This window comes from Dermochelys coriacea, chromosome 11 (genome assembly GCF_009764565.3).
Source record: "Dermochelys coriacea isolate rDerCor1 chromosome 11, rDerCor1.pri.v4, whole genome shotgun sequence".
NCBI classification, from domain to species: Eukaryota; Metazoa; Chordata; order Testudines; family Dermochelyidae; genus Dermochelys; species Dermochelys coriacea.
The window spans coordinates 26,079,134-26,098,982 of record NC_050078.2 but is presented as its reverse complement, the minus strand read 5'-3'; the positions used below and the strand labels follow the sequence as shown (position 1 = coordinate 26,098,982).

At 40.2% G+C, this 19,849-nt stretch overlaps 1 long non-coding RNA gene across 1 annotated transcript in view; it reads left to right on the top strand.

The window, feature by feature from the left end:
• LOC119863215 overlaps positions 1-19,644 on the top strand; it is a 167,107-nt gene extending 147,463 nt beyond the window's left edge. Inside the window, exons 3-4 of the long non-coding RNA XR_005295526.2 lie at positions 17,202-17,272; positions 19,198-19,644. This is a non-coding gene — a long non-coding RNA (uncharacterized LOC119863215). The remainder of the gene's footprint in view (positions 1-17,201; positions 17,273-19,197) is intronic.
• Positions 19,645-19,849: the final 205 nt, after the last annotated feature.

Below are 19,849 nucleotides of genomic sequence, written 5' to 3'. Positions count from 1 at the left end.
ACTAGGAATTAATCTCTATATGTGGATGTGACTGACTGTAACAATGTCTTCAATGTTTCCCTGGAATTCTCATTTGACTGCTATAGGCAGAACATACGTCAGCTGGCTCTGTATGTACTAGTACCCTAGCAGGGTACTAGTGTGTGTGACTATCCAGACTGTACCTCTGGAATACCAGTGTCTTTAATATGTTCATGTAACTGAAGCATGGTCTGTTAACTTTGTTCCCAGGGTACAAGCATTTCCTTTTCCTTTTCCTCGTCTGTAGCATTTTGGCTTGTAGCAATGACTGCTTACTTTCTGCTCCTTCTCTTTTGGTTCTTCGCCTTCTTTTCTTCCTATTTTCCCCAGCTCTTCTGTCCACTCCCTACCCCCGTCTCCTCTCCTCTCCCTCTCCACCAAATTCAAATAGCATATGCGTTTCATCTCAGATGCTGCCACCTATGTATGTCAGTAGCTGACCAGGGAGCCTATAGGAGGCTCACACTAACAAACTCCACCTAGCTTACCTCCACTCTGTGTGTGTGTGTGTGTGTGTGTGTGTGTGTGTGTGTGTGTGTGTATATATATATATATATATATATATATATATATATAAAAATAAAAATCACATACTGTGCATACATACATCAGGAGCATGTGTCTTTTAGGCCATCCTTGGAACATATCCCATACACTGTGCCCAACTTTCTCACACTTGTGCTTTGGGCATGTCTAAACTTCCCTTCTTAAAACTGTGTGTGCATGCCTTCTGTTTATGCACCCATTTTCCCATGTGCAGCTGGATTTGCACATATTGTAAGATAAATAACCTTCCTGGGTATTGTTGAGGTCATTTTTAATGGAACTTGGAAGGGAGGGACTTACTCCTTTACTGCCAATACACTCTGTTATTTTTGATAAATTATGCTGTAGAGAACTTTAGCAAGAGTTACAGACCCACAAATTAAAAAGCATGAAATACTGTAAATTGGAGATGGGAGAGAAAAACAGGAAAGGAATTTGAGAACTTGGTGGCTAATCTTTTGGTTACAGTGGCGTTAATACAAGAACAGAAGAGAGAAGTTTGGCCATAAAAAATTTTTTTTTGAGGTGGGAGGGGGTTGTTAGTCTGTCATATTCTTTCTTTGTGGAAATCCCCAGTGACTTGACTTCCTGGGCTGAAAATAGTAGTTTATATTCTTGGTGGTGGAAAGCTGTCCTTAAAGTGGATTATACCATTACAAGTTTAAAGCCATGTGAAATGAGATGATGGACCTCAGTGTAAAATCATGAACTTCTGCTAAAAAAGTATAATGATTTATGCTTATTACAACTCTCAAAGGGCTTGATCCAGCTCCCATTGAACTACATAGAAAGATCCCCATTGATTTCAATGTGATTTGGATCAGACTCAGAGTCACCGTAAGTCATGTAGTTGCTTTCCCAGCTGAAATAATATTTCAGTAAGCGTCAGCAGAGGGATGGCTTGCTGGCATCTAAATAAGTAGTGAATACAACGGTCTGTTTCTGAAATTTCTCTGTCTTTCAAACAATGTGTTTAAGTTTATCTAACATGCACATGCACCACAGGCTACAGGGCCACTTGTTGTTTTCTCTTTAATTAAAAAAATTACATACATGTGCTATCATGTCAGTGTAACATTTTCCATTAAGACTTCACTTAACAATGGATTTTATAATCTTGGCAGGAAAATCACAGTAAAACATCTCGCATATTGAGGCTATTGTTATCTCTAACACCAGATGTCCTCTAAAACAGTTCAAATAAAATTAAATCTGCTCTACAAAGAGGGTTTCAGCAGCCTTCAGAGTAAGTTCAATGAAATTGCAAGACCCCTAATCTTTAGTAAACAGAATTAATATACATAGGGCTTGTTCATGGAGCAACATGTTCATATACTTCTTATCTTTCTTTGCCCAAAATATTACTTTTACTGTGGTTCACACTGACTGCTCTGCTCTAAAAAGCTTTTTATAGTCATTCCAAATATCTCAGAAGTGAAAACTGACAGTAACATTCTTACAAGCCTAGACCAGAACCCCCTTGAGAAACAAAATTTCACTTAACAGCAGCCTATAAAACACCATATGATGGCATCAGCCACCCGCCATCTAGATGGGATCCTGTTTCAGAAACAGTTTAGTCTCTTAGAAATGAGGTCCATTCCATCTCTACCCTTAATCTTCCACCTAATGGATAGCTGTGACCTCCTACATGACATAGCAAAGAATTAAAATTCATAGCAATCATTTTTGCTGTGCATGCCAACAGTATATGCACAGGTATGAGATTATTTATTAATAGATATAAAAAAATCATTTAAATATTTCAAACAAAAATTAACATTTTAAAAATGCATGAAAAGTGATTACAGTGTTTAATCTTACCATAGGCATTTAGTTACAAGTATAAAAAGGTCTTTTTCTCTAGACTCTCTGAAGATACTATATTTCTAAAAGGCAGCTCATTTTAATAAGATGGAAATAAAATACTGGGTCAAATCCTGCAGCCCTTTCTTAGTTTTTATTTCAATGGGAATTTTGCTTGAGTAATTTCCAAGTACATGGGCATTTGCACTGATAAACCACTGTATCGTGCCTCTAGAATTTTTTTCAGTCTTCAAATATACAGTGCCTGTGAAGTCCATACTTCAATAACTACCTATTTGGGGGGAAATCTATTAATGTAAAAGACAATTTCATCTAATAGTTAAATAGTAAGATTCTAGCCCTTTCCTTGAAAAGATAGCGTTGAAAATGGAAACTAATCACTACTGTTGAAAATGTGTCACTGTGATTTTGCAGGAAGTATTGCCAAGCTAATTTGTTTCTGGAAAAGGTGGTAGAGTTGGATGGGGTCATTGTGTCATCCCAAATCCACTAACTATGATACTGTAGCCTTGGCTCTGCTTTTGAAGACCCTGACCTTACAAAAGGTGTGGTGAGGTATAGTCTACCTACATTTAAATCTCTCTTGTGCTATATCACAGTGGTGTCCAGGTGGGTATATCACAAAGCAAGACTGTGTTCCATGAGTCTGTTTCCAAGCACCAGTGGTTTATTTTTTATTTGCCTTTCACTAGTGCCCAAATATGCCAGTCAGTATCGGGGATTATGCTAGGTACTGGACAAACACACAGGAAGACACAACCCTTGCTCCTAGGAGATTACGCTCCAATCTAAAATGAGTTGCAGTGAGTGAGTATAAGAAACCATAAGAGGGAAGTAAAGTAGAGGATGAAGGCAATGCTAATCTGATTGCAGTTATGTAGGCTAGGTAACATGCACAACCTGATGGCTCTAAATAGTTTAAAGGGCTGTTGCTGCTTTTGCCTCTGACCTAACTGTCAGTCATTGGCTGATTTCTTGTGGGCATCACATCAGTAGTGGGTCTTGAGAAGAGATTTGAAGGAGCTGTAGATTGAGTCCTGAAGATCTATATGTTTGTTGTGACATCTTAAGAAGATTTTTTTTGTTTCTTTCAATTTGGCAATTCAGAAGTAAAGCCATCTGCAAAGAGAAAAAGGACACAAAATTCACATCAGAGAATATTATTCACTTCAGTTAGGCACAGCTCGCAGACTCTGCACATAGCTCCATCTTTGCTTGAATTTTAGTTGGTGACTCTGAATGGAGATGGTGGCTTCAGGCCACCACCTGTACACTGGACCAACATCGTTCTTGGCTAGTGTTGGGACAGTGGGCCCATTGTTAGTGGAGATAATTGGTGCTTCTTTATCTGAGGGTAGGATGTCAGGTTTTCTCAAAGAGGTGTTGCAAGGTACCTCCTCAAGAAATATCCCTGTCTGTTGATGACCAAAAATATATAGACCAATATCATGTCTCATAATCTGGGAAAATCATTCAAAAGGTTTTGGTCAAACAGCTTTGGTAATGTTTGCTGTCTTTACATTTCCTTGCTCTTAGTTCCTCTGGGTTTTGATCTGGCTATGGGAGTGAAACTGCTGTTATACCGTTAATCCAGTAATATTCTCCAGGCTATGGACAAAGACAATATGTCCATTCTGATATTGTTAAATCCACCCTCTGCCTTTGATGAAATTGACTATGAGGCATTATTGACATATCTGCAGTCCCTTTTAGCAATGAATGGAACTGTTTTGAAGTGGCCTTTCTCCTTCTGGTACAAGAGGACTCAAAGGGTGGTTTTTTAGACAAGTATTCATGCACCTCTAGGCATTCTTATGTTGTGTACTGCAGGGTTCTACCTGGGTTCTATGGGATACAGCACCGGCAATATGTGGGTGGTACCTTGTGGTATATCTCCATTATGACTGATTCTGTTTGTATGTGGAGCTGACAGCTGTGTTTGTGAGAGATCAAAGTCACCTGGCTGAGGCTCAATCCAGCTAAGACTGAGATTGTTAGTAAATTTTGGGAAGAAACTAGAAGACTTACTTAGAGTTACATCAGTCATGGCATTGATGATAGATGTCTGTTATTTGGAAGTCATGTTTGCAGCTTAGGGGTCTATGGCAGTTGCAGTGAAGAGAACACTTTTCTGGCTGCTCCTACAAAGGCAAAAGCAACTGTTCTTTTGCAAGGCAGATTTTATTGTACTTGTCCAGGTCTTTATTACCTCTAGATTGGACTAATGTGATATACTGTTTGGAGCTGCATGTAGGGACCATTTGGAATATAAAGTTGGTTCAGGATTCAGAGCTTGCTTATTAAGGATAATTTTTGGTTAACTTATTACACCTGTGCTCCACAAGCTGCACTAACAGTCTGTAGGGTGGCGGGTGCAACTCAAGATGGTGTCTATTACCTTTAAAGCACTAAATGGTTTGGATCTGGGTTACTTAAGTGATTGCCTCTCTTTATTCCATGCTATCACAGTTTCAATCAACAGAAGTGCAAACAGAGTGGAATATAAAAGCAAGGGAGCTACCATCTTTACCTGTGGGAGCTCCTCTCCTCTGGAATATGCTCACTGCTCTTGTCTGCCAGAACCTGGACCTGTTAACTTTCCAGACACTTGGCAAGGCTCCTTTTTAATGGGAATTTGGGAAGGAGATAGGATCAGGGTAGGTTAATGGTATTATATTAGATTTATGTGGTGTAAGTAACCCTGCTAATTTAGGCATAATTGATACAATATTAAGAATGTTGATGGTAGCAGGTGACCCATCTACACTTGGGCGTCGAAGCTACTGACACAAGTATACAGGGCATAAGGGTGCAGTCCTACAGACGTGATGTAGGAGTAGTTCACGTGGACTTCAATGCGAGTTTTACCAGCAGAAGGGCTTCAGGATTAGGACAGATCCCAAATTCAGATTTTTACTTTTTTTTTTTTTTTTTATAACTTTCAGTTGAATTTCATGGTATCCTTAATTCTGCTATGTCAAATGATCTCTACTACAGAATAAGCACTGACCATTTTCAGAACTTCAGTACTTTTGCAGCAAACTTGCTTTTTGCAAAAAATATTGCTTGTATGATTTTGTTTATATCCAAAAAATATGTAAAAGGTCTTTGTGGGAATGTCTAAGAGTAAGTCTACAATACCAAATTAAGTTGATTTAAATTACATTGACATACAGCCATTGCAGTAATTGAACTGCTTTTGCATGTCCACACTATGTTCCTTCTGCCAGTGATACACATCCTCACCAGGAGTGCTTGCACCAATTTAATTATTAAAGCTGGGCATTGTGGGACAGCTTCTGAAAGGCAGCAACAGTTGATGTAATCCCTGTCGGCAGGAGTCCAGCTGTCAGCCTTGGCAGCAGAAGTCCAGCTGTTAGCCCTGGGTAGCGGGGATCCAACTGTCAGTCCCGTGTGGTAGGGCTCCAGCTGTCAGCCTGCCAGGGCACAACTGTCGGCCCGGTAGGGCTCCATCTGCCAGTCCGGGCAGCGGAGCTTCAGATAGCACCCTGGTGGTCCGGGTGGCAACAGGCAATATAAGCAACACAGTGGTTATGTGGACACAGCATCAACTATATCAACTTACCGCCACACCTCTCATGGAGGTGGAGTTATTAAGTCAGTGTAGTGGATGACTTACATTGGCTGGAGCAATATTGTAACGTAGACGCTTACAGAGTTAGGTCAATGTAAGCTGTCTTATGTCATCCTAAATCTGTAGTGTAGACCAGGGCTAAGAATCAAAGAAGTTCTTGCCGTCATCACACAAGCCATAAGTAGAGTGCTTCTTTCATCAGTACAGTATTGCTAGGCGTGAAATGGGCTGTTTAGGATTTTAAGAGCCAAATGTAAATGTGCTTAATGAGCCACAAGGGAGCTGTGGCATGGCTGGAGAAAAAAGGCTTTTAGCAGCAGATGCAGACAAAAGTATTGGATTTCAGTCTACAGAAAAGTCAAAGACAAAGAGAGAGGAGATTGTGGCCCCATATGGGGGAGGTATCAGAATTTAGAAACCTAAACAGCTGTAGCCTGTTTATGTACTTTTAATTTATTATTTGAGAAGAAGAAATTGAACAAAAACAACCAAAGATAGATAGATATATAGATATATATATATATATATATATATATATATAGTAAATTCTTTAAAAAATCAGTAACTGTCCAAGAGACTCTGAGAAAGGAAACATGGGAACTTTGTGGTAGTTAGTTTAGGTTTACAAGACATTTAAAAAAAAGTTTTAAAAATGTATTGAAAAGATTCAATTTAGTCAGCACGGTAGGAAAGTTCTCTTCAGCAGTCGAGAAATGTTCTTTATCTCTCGCCCCATAAAAGATGAGGGCTAGTTCAGACATTTTAAGGCATCAGAAAGTTGGGAGAAATTTACTGTGCCATTGCTTAGAGCCTGAATCTGAGAGACTTCCTGCTTTTGACAACTATTTCAATTACTGATCTTGCTGGTTAGGTCAGCACTTTTTTTGGTAGAGTGGTAAAAAGTGGCATGTTTCTGAATTTTAACGATGCTGGTATTTGATATTGACAGAAAGGGAAGTGAAAAATGACCATTATAATGTTTTTTTTTATTGCCTTCAGCAAGTCAAAAACTCTGTGCCATTCAGATGGTTTCAATTCTGTAGCAGCTAAATTTCCAGTGCTGGTGATCTACTTTTAAGATGGCATGTAAATCTGAGGTCCTTCTGACTGCTTATATTTATTAAAGATTCCAAACCAATTTTGTAATGTGTTAGCCCCAGTATTCTCCTGTCCAAATTGCACTACAGGCAATGATGTCATGCCCGCCTAAAATTTCTCTCATAGATTCAACTGGATACATTACTTTTCTTTCCCAAATTATTTTTTAGAGCTGCTGGTAAAATGTGTATTTCTATCTACCTCAGAGCGGCTATATTCATTCCAGTGTTAGAGTGGATTTATGTTGATGAGCCAGGCCCCCATTATATTTTTATTGTTGTTTGCATTATTATTCATTTTTGGGTAGCACCAAGAGACCCCAGTGAGTATTCTCTCCCCCCAACTTTCATTGTTCTAGGCACTGTGTAAACCCACAGAAATTCATGGTTCCTGGCCTAAAGGACTCACAATATATCTTGAGACAAAAGACAACAAGTGAAAATGACAAACCAAAAGAAGGGGATGTTAGGATGAGGGTAAAAAGTAAAGAGATCACAGAGTTATATACCTTACTATGCACATCTTCACTGGTTCAAAGTACTTGATTTTTTTTTTATATTAAAAATATCAGCTATGCCCAGTTGCTGCTCAACCTAGTCATTGTTCGTTGACTGACTTCTGGTAGCGTTCACAGCAGAAGCGGGGTTTGAAGAGGGACTTGAAGGAGAGGGTAGTGGCTTTATGGATTACTTCAGGGAGAGCATTCCATGCAGGAGGATGAATGTAAAAAAAATCACCACAATATTTATGGAAAAGTAAGGGATGAAAGTGGGGACTAGTGATATCCAGAGGTTGTGGGGGGAATATAGTCGCTGGAGAAAGTGGAGGGATTAGAAGAAGGAAACAGGTAAAGAACCTTGTTGTGAAAGAAAAAGAGTGGAGAGGGGTAGGCTTTAGAACAGAGTCAAAGGTGGAGAATAGATGGCTGTGAGTGTGGGTGTAAATGAGAACAGAGATGCTTGATCAGAAAGATAATATAACTGGAGGGGAACACATTTATAGTAAAATCCATTTGTTCATGAGATTGTCTCCAAAGGTATTCAGCTTCACATTAACAGGTGTGCAAGAAGCAGATATTGAGGTTAGCAGAGTTTAAGGTTTTTGGAACAGACTGTATGGGGGAAGCAAGGGAAATAGGAATCCAAGGTGTCAGAGAGAGTGGAATGGAATGAATTTTCAATTGAATTTATAGAGGAGACAACAGTGGGGAGGCTAACAATGGCAGAAAAGCTGATGCCATTGATGGAGTAGAGACCATAGAAGGGTTGGGTGGTGGGTTGTATGTGAGCAAAGCCTGAAGCAAGTAAGGTAGTGGCTATTACATCAGCTCTTAACAGTAGTCACATAGGTTATGTCTAAACTGCAATTAAAAACCCTTGCCAGCTGACTGGTTCGTGAGGCTTGGACTAAGGGACTGTTTAATTGCAGTGTAAACTTTTGGGCTCAGGCTGGAGCCCAGGCTGCAGGACCCTGTGAGGTCGGAGGGTCCCACAGCTCAGGCTCAGGGTCCGAATGTCTACCCTGCAAGTATGCAGCCCCTTGCCCGAGCCCCACAAGCCCAACCCACAGGTGTCTAATTGCAGTGTAGACATACCCATAGAGAGAGTGGTGTTTAGTGAAGATAAGGCCAAATGAATGGTGGTCATACTGAGTGAGAGAACTGATTCAGGGCTGAACTTCAAAATGATGAGGTAAGTAGAGCTGGGTGAAGTTTTTTGACCAAAACTTTTTTGTGGTGAAAAATGCAGTTTTGGGCCAACAGACACATAGTGTGAATTCATGTTGAATTCACTGAATTCTTTCAGTTGAAAAATCAAAAACACTAAAAAAATTCTGAAAAAAATCAAAACATTTTATTTTTGAAACAAAACATTTGGATTTTTCATTTTGAAATGACTTATTGCTTTGAAATTCCTTCAGTTTTATTTTTTAAAAAGTTTAAAAATTGCTTAAAATCAAAATGAAACATTTCATTTGACCTCAAATAAACTTTATTTCTGATTTTTTTTTTTAATTGTCAGCAAACTGAAAACATCTGTTATTCATACAGCTGTAGCAGTTAAGGGCAACTGGATAGGATGACGATGTGGAATCTGAATTGACATATATGCAATATAGTATTGTTATGGTAATGACGGTCCATGTGAGTTTGATTTGAATGGAGTAAAGGTATTGTGATAAAAAGAATAATAAAAATCTGCAGTGACTTTACTCAAAGCTACCAGACATTAGCATTTTTCAGGAAGCTTTTAGGACCTGACTCATTTTAGAGAGAGGGGAGGGATAAGAGAGCTCACTCTTGCTTTTGTCTTATTTTCTTTCTCTGAGCCCGATGTGAAATTTAGAAAACCAGTGTCTCCTTTTCTGCTTGGAGAGCCTGATCTAAATTCTATTGCAGTCAATGGAAAGACTCCCTTTGGTTTTGCTGGGCTTTGGATCAGACACATAAAGGGTAAATCATATGCAGGAGTGTGGAGTAACACTTTGTAATAAGGCCAATGGGACAGACGTAGAGCAGGAAGGAAAACTCTATTAGGGAGAAATGTACTCCTTTCCTTCACTTCGCACAGTCTCTCTACTCTCAGTGCAAAAGCCTTCTCCTTTGCTGTGCCTGCTATATGAAATAGCCTCTCTATATCTCTCTGCCTCATTGACTCAGGCTGTTCAAATTATACCTAAACATCTCTCTCCTCCGTTACTGCACCTTTAAATTTCTGTCTCTTTTATTCACTTGGACTCTGTATTCCGAAAATGCTTTACCAAGTTAAATAATATAATTGGAGTTTTCATGAAAGATGTTATATAAAATAAAGCTTTATTTTGTAAAATCCAAATGGAGAACAATTACCTGTGAGAATATAGAGTTTTAGCTTTAGTCACTACGTTTCTTTGGCTTATTGCCCTATGTTTTTATGTCTGTCAATCTCTGTGTTTTCTATTGGGCCTACTGCCATAGTAGCTAAGCCCTTACTAAGGTAAGAGTTTCAAGCTTTCATTATCCTTAGTGTGGCTATTCTTCCTTCAACTTCAAGCTTGATTAATATGCCGGCTTGTGACATTAACAGAATTGATTAAATTCTGGGTAGTTATGTGAACATAACATCTACTGGTAAGAAATTATAGGTTAACAAGCTCTTTTCCATCTATACTTACGTCAGTTGCTTTTTTTAAAAAAAGCAAACAACTGCATTATTGCTGTGAGATGAATAATATATGGAGATGACTGAATGCCAGGCAAATGTGACTAGTTTAGACACAGTGAACCTGATTCGCTTTGTGTTACTTCATTTTTATGCTGGTTTAAATATGGAGAGCCCATTAGTGTAAAATTGGAGTAACACAGGAGTTAGTGAGGCCTCTTGCCTTTTGCAAAAATTATTGCTTGTTGTTTTGTGAAGTCAAGGTAATACTATAGCCTAGTAGCAGATGTGTTAGATAGCATCCAGCAGCTATTGTTTATTCAACTTTCAGAAATGAAACTTACATAAATATTGTTCCTTTTATATCTATGTAGATAAAATCTTCAGGGCAGAATCCTTGTTTCTCTGTATATTTGTAAAATACCTTGCATACTGTTAGATCATACAAATAATAAAGGACATTAATTAGGGTTGCTAGGTGTCCGGTTTTCAACAGGAACACTCTTTCGAAAAGGGACCCTGGCGGCCCCAGTCAGCTCTGCTGACCAGGCCGTGAAAAATCCGGTCAGCAGCACAGTGGGGCAAGGCAGGCTCCCTGCCTGCCGTGGAGCTGCACAGCTCCTGGAAGCAGCGGCATTTCCCTGTGGACCCTAGGCTGAGGGGCAGCCAGGGGGGCTCCACATGCTGCCCCTGCCCCTGCCCCAAGCGCCAAGTCCACAGCTCTCATTGGCCGGGAAGCATGGCCAATGGGAGCTGCAGTGGTGGTGCGGGTGGATGGGGCAATGTGCAGATCTGCCTAGTCGAGCCTCTGCTAGAAGCTGGAGAGGGGACATGCTGCTGCTTCTGGGAGCTGCCTGAGGTAAGCACCATGGGGAGCCTGCACCCCTCACACCCTTCCCCGCCCCAATCTCATGCCCCAGTTCTGATTCTCCTTCCACTCTCCGAACCCTTGGTCCTAGCCCAGAGCAACCTCCTGCACTACAAACACCTCATCCCCAGCCCCACCCCAGAGCCCACACCTCCAGATGGAGCCCTCACTCCTTCCTGCTATTTAAACCCCCTGCCCCAGCCTGGAGCCCCCTCCCACACCCTGAACTCCTCATTTCTGGCCCAATCCCCGGAGCCTGCACCCCCAAGCTGGAGCCCTCATCTCCTTCTGCATCTCAACCCCCTGAGCCAGCCTGGTGAAAATGAGCGAGTGATTGAGGGTGGGGAGAGTGAGCGACAGAGGGAGGGGAGATGAAGTGAGTGGGGGGCAGGGTCTTGGAGAATGGGCGGGGCCTCAGAGTCAGGCTAGTGGGGGGGCAAGGGTAGAATTTGTGCAAGTAGAAAGTTGCCAATCCTAGCATTAATATAACCGGATAGGCCTTATGGGACATATTCTCTTTGGAATACTTATGTAGTGGAAAGGGAACAATCTGTCTCTAGGCTCCTTGTTAGGGTTGGAGCATGTGGGCGTCCCCAGGAAACATAGTGCCAGTGTAGCTGGCACCTACTTCACTCTCTCCAAAGTCCCAATACAGGATGTTTGTCAGAGATAGATAGGAGGAGTGGCCGGAGTGTCTGGTGGTCTGACTGCTCAGATGGTAGACTGTCCTTTAGACACAGGCGCTGGCCCAGCAGGCACAAATTACAACAACCCCCAGGCTGCTCTAACCTCTGCCAGAGCCAGTGGTGTGGCAGAGAATGGGGGAGACATAACAGAGTAATTCCCTTCCCCTCCCTGCGCTGAGAGAAAGCTGAACATAACAGAAACTCTGGTGCTCCATTTGATAGCTTTGAACAGGAAAATGCACTTCTGCAAAATGTAAGGTTTTAAACCTGTCAGAAAAACCTTTGACTATTGTCTTTCTAACAGATGGATTGGAAATTATATTTGCTGTTTATTTCCTCAACATATCAATATGTGAGAAGCCAGTATAAATTATGATTTGACTGCAAATAAACAAACCCACGCCTAAGCAACAGGGTAAACATTGTTGCTTTTTCTTTCAAGTATGATATTATTTGAATTTAGATGACTGATGTTTCTATTTTTACCAATTATCTCTAAATAGCTGAATTCCAAGCACTGTGCTACAGTACATTTATGCTTATGGCTTAAAAGGTGCTGTTGAACAACTTTAGTAATGGCATTTATGTACCAGTAACTGTTCAGATCACTTTGTCATAGAAATATTGTTTCTACTATTAAAGTCTACCATTTTCAGAACTATTAAAGTTCTTTCAAGTAAGAAGACACAAAAGCAACTGTAAAACTGTCTCCATTCATATTCTTTGAAATAAAACATGGTGAACTCAGGCCACCAGAAATGTAAGTGGTGCCATTTTATGTTTATAACAAGTTAGCCCTCATATCAGCAGAACCATTATTCTTCTTTTCAGATGGGCAAGTTAATTAGGCCACAGGGCTTCGTGATCAAGATATATTTTTCTAGACTTTAATCATGACCAACCATATGCATGTGCTACAGTTTCTCAATATCAAGGCTTGTTAACATGAGAACAGGAGAAAGAAGGGAATGTAAAAACATTAATAGAATACACTCCCAAGAATTGCTCATTTAACCTAGCATAGTGCATTTTATCAACATGATGTTTGTTTGATTCTGTTTCAATACTGAGAGCTGGAATGTACTCGTCTGGCGAGACTGCAAGTCTCTGTGAGCCTTCTTAACCTCTCAGACCAGAAAGGCACATGGACTCGCCCTTTTAGGGTTCTAAGCTGAGGGATCGCATCTCTCGCCTCTTCTTCCTACCACTGCCACTCTCTCCAGGTCCTCCTGGTTCTTTCTAGTTTCTGAATAAACCCTCCCCCATATCTTATCAGGCAGAGTTGCTTGCTGTTGTTTGCTACTGACTTTTGAGCATGCAGTAGATGCCTAGCTCTGTTACCCATCCCCCTCTGTCCATGGCTGCTGTTGCCTTACTAAGTCAATTGTCCCCTTCTACTTCCTCGAATGATGCAGAAGGTGGAGCAGTGGAGGCTGGACAAGCCTCTTACAAAGCTCAGGATTGGCTCACCTGTTCTTATCCCCAGTAGTCTCAGTCTGTGTATTTTCCTTTCTCTGTATTGCCAAGTGCCACATGCAAATGCATTGAAACTGACCAGTCCAGGGCAGTCTTTAAGTGTTACTATGGATAAATGCAAGACCTGTTTAGAAACAATATGTTCTTATTTCAGCATGTTTGGTCAGGACTTTTAAGACTAAGTAGGCAGATTGCTTAAGAAATTGCCTACAGAGTTGATAGCAAAAACCAGGCTCAGTTTGGGCCATCAGGAAATAGGGCATTTTCTTGGTTGATCAGTCTCTGGAATGGGCTGCAGGAGTCTGACACAATCCAAGCCAGCAGACCCCGTGCTGAGTAACAGAATGCACTGATAACTTGCTCTCTCTAGCTCGAGAAGGAAATGAGCAGAGCCTACACAAGCAGTGCCCCCCTTCCTCCAGTTGACCCATCTGCTTTAAGCCACCACCAAAGACAGACTTTAATTACACCTCCTCTCCCACCTCTCATGGAGTTATACTTTGTGTAAAGGGGAAGAGATGCTCATGTGATAAATTGTAGAACCATGTTTTAAAATGATTTTATCATGCACCGTTGACCACCTCCTCATCTTTCTCTACCAGTGCATCTCTTTTGACACTACTTCTAGCATTCCAGCCTTCTGAAAAGCTTCTAACAGTTGCTGTTTAAATCAAAACCTGATAGAAGCATGTTTGCTCCTCCATCCTGAAATATAGAATTGCCCCTCTGAAATGTCACTGGTCTGAAATGCAAGATAGGCAATATTCCATCCTTCACCAGTGGCATGCCCCAGATGTAAAACCAGGATTAGATACTGAAGCTTTGTACCATTGGAATTGTGGAAATTCACAGCTTATAAATGGGAGACTTAGCACTTCTAGGTCTGGAATGTCTCAAGATATTGGACTTCAAAGCTATGACATTTTTATATCCAGAAAGCTATTTTGGGTCACATTTATGTTTTAAATGAATTCATGTTATTTTTTCTCTCCCCTAATTTCTGTACAGTTGGACTCATGCTACCTAGGGGCCTGTTAATTTAGAGAAGTTGATGCCCCACAGCTGCTGTTGACCTCACTTGGCATTCTGGTTGCTCAGCACTACTAAAAATCAGTATACAAGGCATGTCACTCTACCAGTGGAGGAATACAAAAAACTAGTCCCAATAAAATTGTTAAAACTTTCTCAAAAAGAAAAGGAGTACTTGTGGCACCTGAGAGACTAACAAATTTATTAGAGCATAATCTTTCGTGAGCTACAGCTCACTTCATCGGATGCATTTGGTGGAAAAAACAGAGGAGAGATTTATATACACACACACACACAGAGAACATGAAACAATGGGTTTATCATACACACTGTAAGGAGAGTGATCACTTAAGATAAGCCATCACCAGCAGCACCCCTGCTGCTGGTGATGGCTTATCTTGAGTGATCACTCTCCTTACAGTGTGTATGATAAACCCATTGTTTCATGTTCTCTGTGTGTGTGTGTATATAAATCTCTCCTCTGTTTTTTCCACCAAATGCATCCGATGAAGTGAGCTGTAGCTCACGAAAGATTATGCTCTAATAAATTTGTTAGTCTCTCAGGTGCCACAAGTACTCCTTTTCTTTTTGCGAATACAGACTAACACGGCTGCTACTCTGAAACTTAAAATTTTCTATAACATTCCTAAAAAAGTTATTCTCTGAGATATGTAGCACATACTGGACACACATGATACTGTATTGTGGTATAGAGGCTTTTATGGATGCTCATTTGAGATGACCTGCATAACATACACACACACACACACACACACACACACACACACACACACACACACACAGAGTGGTGCTGAAACAACTTTTATAGTGGGGGTGCTGAAGGTGGAAACAATGCGTTTGGGTTGTTATTACTACTTCAAGCCTGGGGGTGCGGCCGCACCCCTAGTTCTAGCACCTATGCACAGAGACACACACACACTGCACAACCTTTACAAGAACATAAGCTTGTTTTGGCACCATCAGTCAAAATCCTGTTGGGCTGATTTCAGAAAAGTTATGTGGCTTCTATAGTGGAAAACTTAGAAAAATTCTGCTTCCATTGTGCGAAGTCAGTGTGGTGATTTGTTTTTGCTTTTGCTGTATTGGGCCCTTAGGAAACAGTAGTGTTGTTAAGCATGAGTAATGGACCCCCAAAATCAAGTATCAGTAACTTAATTTCCAAATACAAATCAGTTTATTCAAGTTAATTCAACATCTCTCTGACAGATGAGGAGTTTGAGCAGGTCTTGGGGAGAAGATTGTTGTGCTGAAACCAGAAGTTGACGTAATTTTCCATGATTACATGCTAACAACTAGTTATAACCAGGATAGATTTATGTTTTCTAAAGTAGCATTTTGAAACTGTTTTGTTTTAGAATCTATCACTCCAGCTGTTGTCAGATAAGTCTGAATTCTGGTAATTAGTCTGTGCTAAAGAAAAGTGGACAGTTATTTCAGAGCTTTTCTGTTCAGATTATTACATTGCTAGAAACAACAATTGCTGCAAACTGACACATAATTTAGTAAGTATGTCATGCATACTTTTAATTGAACAAAAATCCCATTAAGAAGTATTAAAAAGATACAGGTTTGAATCCAGCAGAGAACAAAAATTGATTGGCTTAATACAGAGAACTGTGAAATATATATATATATATATATATATATATATATTTATACATATATATGTTCACATTAGGAAAAGTTGGATTATTCCCATTTGAAATATTGCTGTAAATGTAAGTAATTAGTCTCTTGTCAGATGAGGGAGACGGTTCAGCAAAAAAACATGAAAGTTTGCCCATTTCAGAATTGTTAAAGAGTTCTTTCAGGCAAGAAGACACAAGAGCAACTGTAAAGCTGTCTCCATTCATAGCCTTTGAAATAAAAAACTGAATTCAGACCACCAAGAAATGTCAGGCATGCCAACTGAAGTTTACAGCAGCTTAGCATACATGTACTTCACATGTGACTTTGTGATATTTTATGAAATATCTATCAAGTATTACCTGTGATATTACACATATGAATTCATTATTTTTAACTTCTGCTCCACTGTTTAAATAGGCAAGTAATAAAAATTATTGTTTACATGCTTGATTCACACCTCAGGGATGTAGTGCTGAGGTCTTTATTACTATGGAAGAGTGTTTTCTCTCTCTCTAATAGTATAAAATCTAAAAGAGTAAAGAACAAATTAAAGAGACCATTTGTTATTTTGTTCCATATATTTTATCAACTGTGGGATATGTATTTTCCTTACAAATTTATAGCAGCTTTTGAAAAAAAGTAAACATTCTGTGAACCGAATTCTCCATTTGTATTGCAAACCATTTTGGGGGGAAATATTTGTGTCATGGCTGTAGACACAGCAATCCCTGCACATATTGCTGTATTAGACTAACATGGGCACTCCATAAGCACCTACCATATTGCACAGTTTCTGACACAGAGCAGGTGCAGGTACTTGGAAAATTGCCAGAAGAACACAGTAGGTCTTGAATCATAATTTGGTGTGCTTTAATACATAAAATGGCATTTTTTTATTAAATTACAACAACAAAAATTTACACTTTGTCTCCATAGTGGAATGTCAGGTTTGTTTGTTACGTTATTTAAGATATTTGATGTATCTAGATACATCTCATTTACAATATGAAGTTCCAATGATTTGTCTAATAATTGGGTCTGTTCTGAGAGAGGATTCATATATGCATCCTTATGTTTCTGGAAATGCCCTAGAGGACTATAGCAATAGTGTACCTCTGTGCCTGTCTCTGGTTTCAGAATCCTGGCATTTATTATGGTGAGCACCATCATTACAGGGTAGTAGTGCTGGATGAAGTAAGTTACTTCTTTGTTGTTGTTTTATGTAACTGACAAATGTTATTAATTTTTTTAATTATGTGTTGCAGGTTCAATCCTGAAGTGATTGCTCAGATCAAACAGGTATTGATGCAAATGGAACTGCAGCCCTGTTTTTAGGGTAAGTTGTAGTTTTCTTCTCTCCCCTGTATTCTTCCCCCAGGACCATCTGATAGGTGTTTTCCAAGCCTGGGTATGGAGGGAGCAGTGCCGCTGGAGCTTTGTCTTCACTGACAAAAAAGAAGTGTTTTTACCACGCATAACTAATGCACATTGGATAGCCTGTAAAAATATAGTGGAGACGAGGCACTTGTAGTGTTTACTGTAGGGTAAATTAGGTGAGGTCAATCATGAACAAGGACTATAGTGTTGACTGAATCTTCCTACCTCAATGTAAACACTACAAGTGCCTTGTCTCCACATAACATTTTACAGTGATGTAACTATTGCATGTTTTGCTGTAAAAAACCCTAGGTCAGTGAAGACAAAGCATAGGAGAGTCTCTGACCACACCAGTTCCAGTCCCCGTTCCTGTCAAATCTGCAACTTGTGAAGTCAGTATTGTTCCTCAGGAAGACAAAATGAAGAGAGATGAAGGGTCAACATGTGGAGTACAGGATGGTAATTTTGAGATTCAAATAGTTCGTATACTGTTTAACAAAACACGTATATTCACAACAGAAAAGTTTGCATTCAAACGTAATGGGCATGAACTGCCTTTGTGTTTTGTGTTTGCCTTTGTGTTTGCACAGCAGATAGCATAGATGCTATTGTCTCCTACTGGTTTTTCAGAGCCAAGAACAGCTGAGTTAATGCTCCTTGCTGCTTTTGTCATGCTGAAATATAGAGTGCGAGTGGCGCTCACCAGAGTGCAGAAAGGTTGCTGAAAGATGGGGCATGACACTGAGTGATGGATTATTACCTGACTACTTTACTTGTATGACTTAGTCTTTCCCTCCCGAGAGAGATGGAATGCGCGCACACACACAGGCATGATCTGGGAGCAGTCTGGCCTAGTGGACAGAGCACCGGACTGGGACTTAAGAGACCTGGATTCTATTCCTAGCTCTGTTTCTGGCTTACTAGGTGACCTTAGAAAAGTCATGTTCTCTGGGTGCCTCAGTTTCCCCGTATATATAATGGGGATAATATCTCCTTCTGAAAAGTACTTTGAGAACTAGTGATGAAAAGTGCATATAAGTGCTAGATATTATATTATTTAAAGAGTTTAAGCTCTTTGAGGATTGGACTGTGATTTCTTTTGTGACTGTAGGGCATGTCTAGCACGTTATGGGCCCCTATAAGGAACAACAACAAAAAATAATAATGGCGGAGATGAAAGGATGAGCCGTACCAGAAAAGCAGCAACAACTGTGGGTTTTCACCCAAACTAGCAGGATGCACTAGTTAGAGCTAGCCAAAAGAGTGCTGTTTGCCCCAAAAAAAAAAAAAAAAAAAAAAACTGTTGGAATGTTAACATTTTCTGAAAAATTTCACTTGGAATAAACCTCACTGTTTTGATTTTTTCCCCTCACTGGAAAAAGGGCAAGAAAGTATAAAAATGAGAAGGGGGTGGGAGCAGAGCTAACTGATCCTTATATTTCATTTGTTAATAAGCATAATACAAATCTCACAGGCTTCTGGGCCTTCTAGTGTATGTTCACACTGCAGCTGAGAACAAGCCTCCCAGCCCTGGTAGACAGGCTGGCACTAGTGGGGCTTGGGTGGCAATTCAAGCTGTCAAGCCCACCCCTGGGTCTGTGTGTGAGTGGCTCGTCCGAGTCTCTGACAGAGCTGCAACAATCACTCCGCTCTTTTTAGCATGGTAGCTTGAGCTCCGTTCGCATCGGTCAGTCTACCCAAGAAGCTGGAAGGCTTGCTCCCAACTGCAGCATAGACATAGCCCTAGACGACTCAATGAAGTGTTTTTATTCAGAGGATTTAATTCAGGCTTTTTGGGGAGGAGGTGGTGATGCAAGTTCTTCAATCCCCGACCAATAAACTTGCAAAAAATCATGAGCCTCCTCTATATTTTCTGTTATGTAGGAGAACAACCAACAGTCTATGTACAGAGAGCTGCACCCATATCCTGTATGTTCAGGATGGAGTCTAATGAGCCACACCTGCCACAATGAGCCGTCTGTAATTAACCTGCAGCATTGCAACACCTGTTGAGAGATGGGCTCACAGGAGAATCACGAGACACTGCTACATGAATGTATAAAGTTGTGCATGTGCACTTGGAGGCTAAGCTGAGATGATGGAAAATGAGGTCCAAAATCTTCAAGCAACCTTTAATAAATTCTATGAGTTTCATCATCATCCTTGCCTCCCATACATTCCCTCTCTTAACTTTGTGTCTTTTGGGTATTAATATTGGCCATATTATTGTGTGCATATTTATAATTTAAAAAGCAACACATTCTATGTGGTACACTACATATCATGTAAATACATTTCATATGCACATTGTTTAATTAGTGCTGGAGCTAAATTTTTTCTCTCTTCTCCAGCTGCAACTAATGTTTCTGTTAGAATTTGGGACTGGATGTTGCGCAAGCTGCTTAAAAGTAATTCATGATCTTTATACCACATGAGCTGGATAAAACAGGATCTCCATATTAGCTTTTGAATAGGAGAAAAACTTGTCTTTTGGGTATAGTACCTCCTGAAGGTCTGTATAGAAAATATATATTAC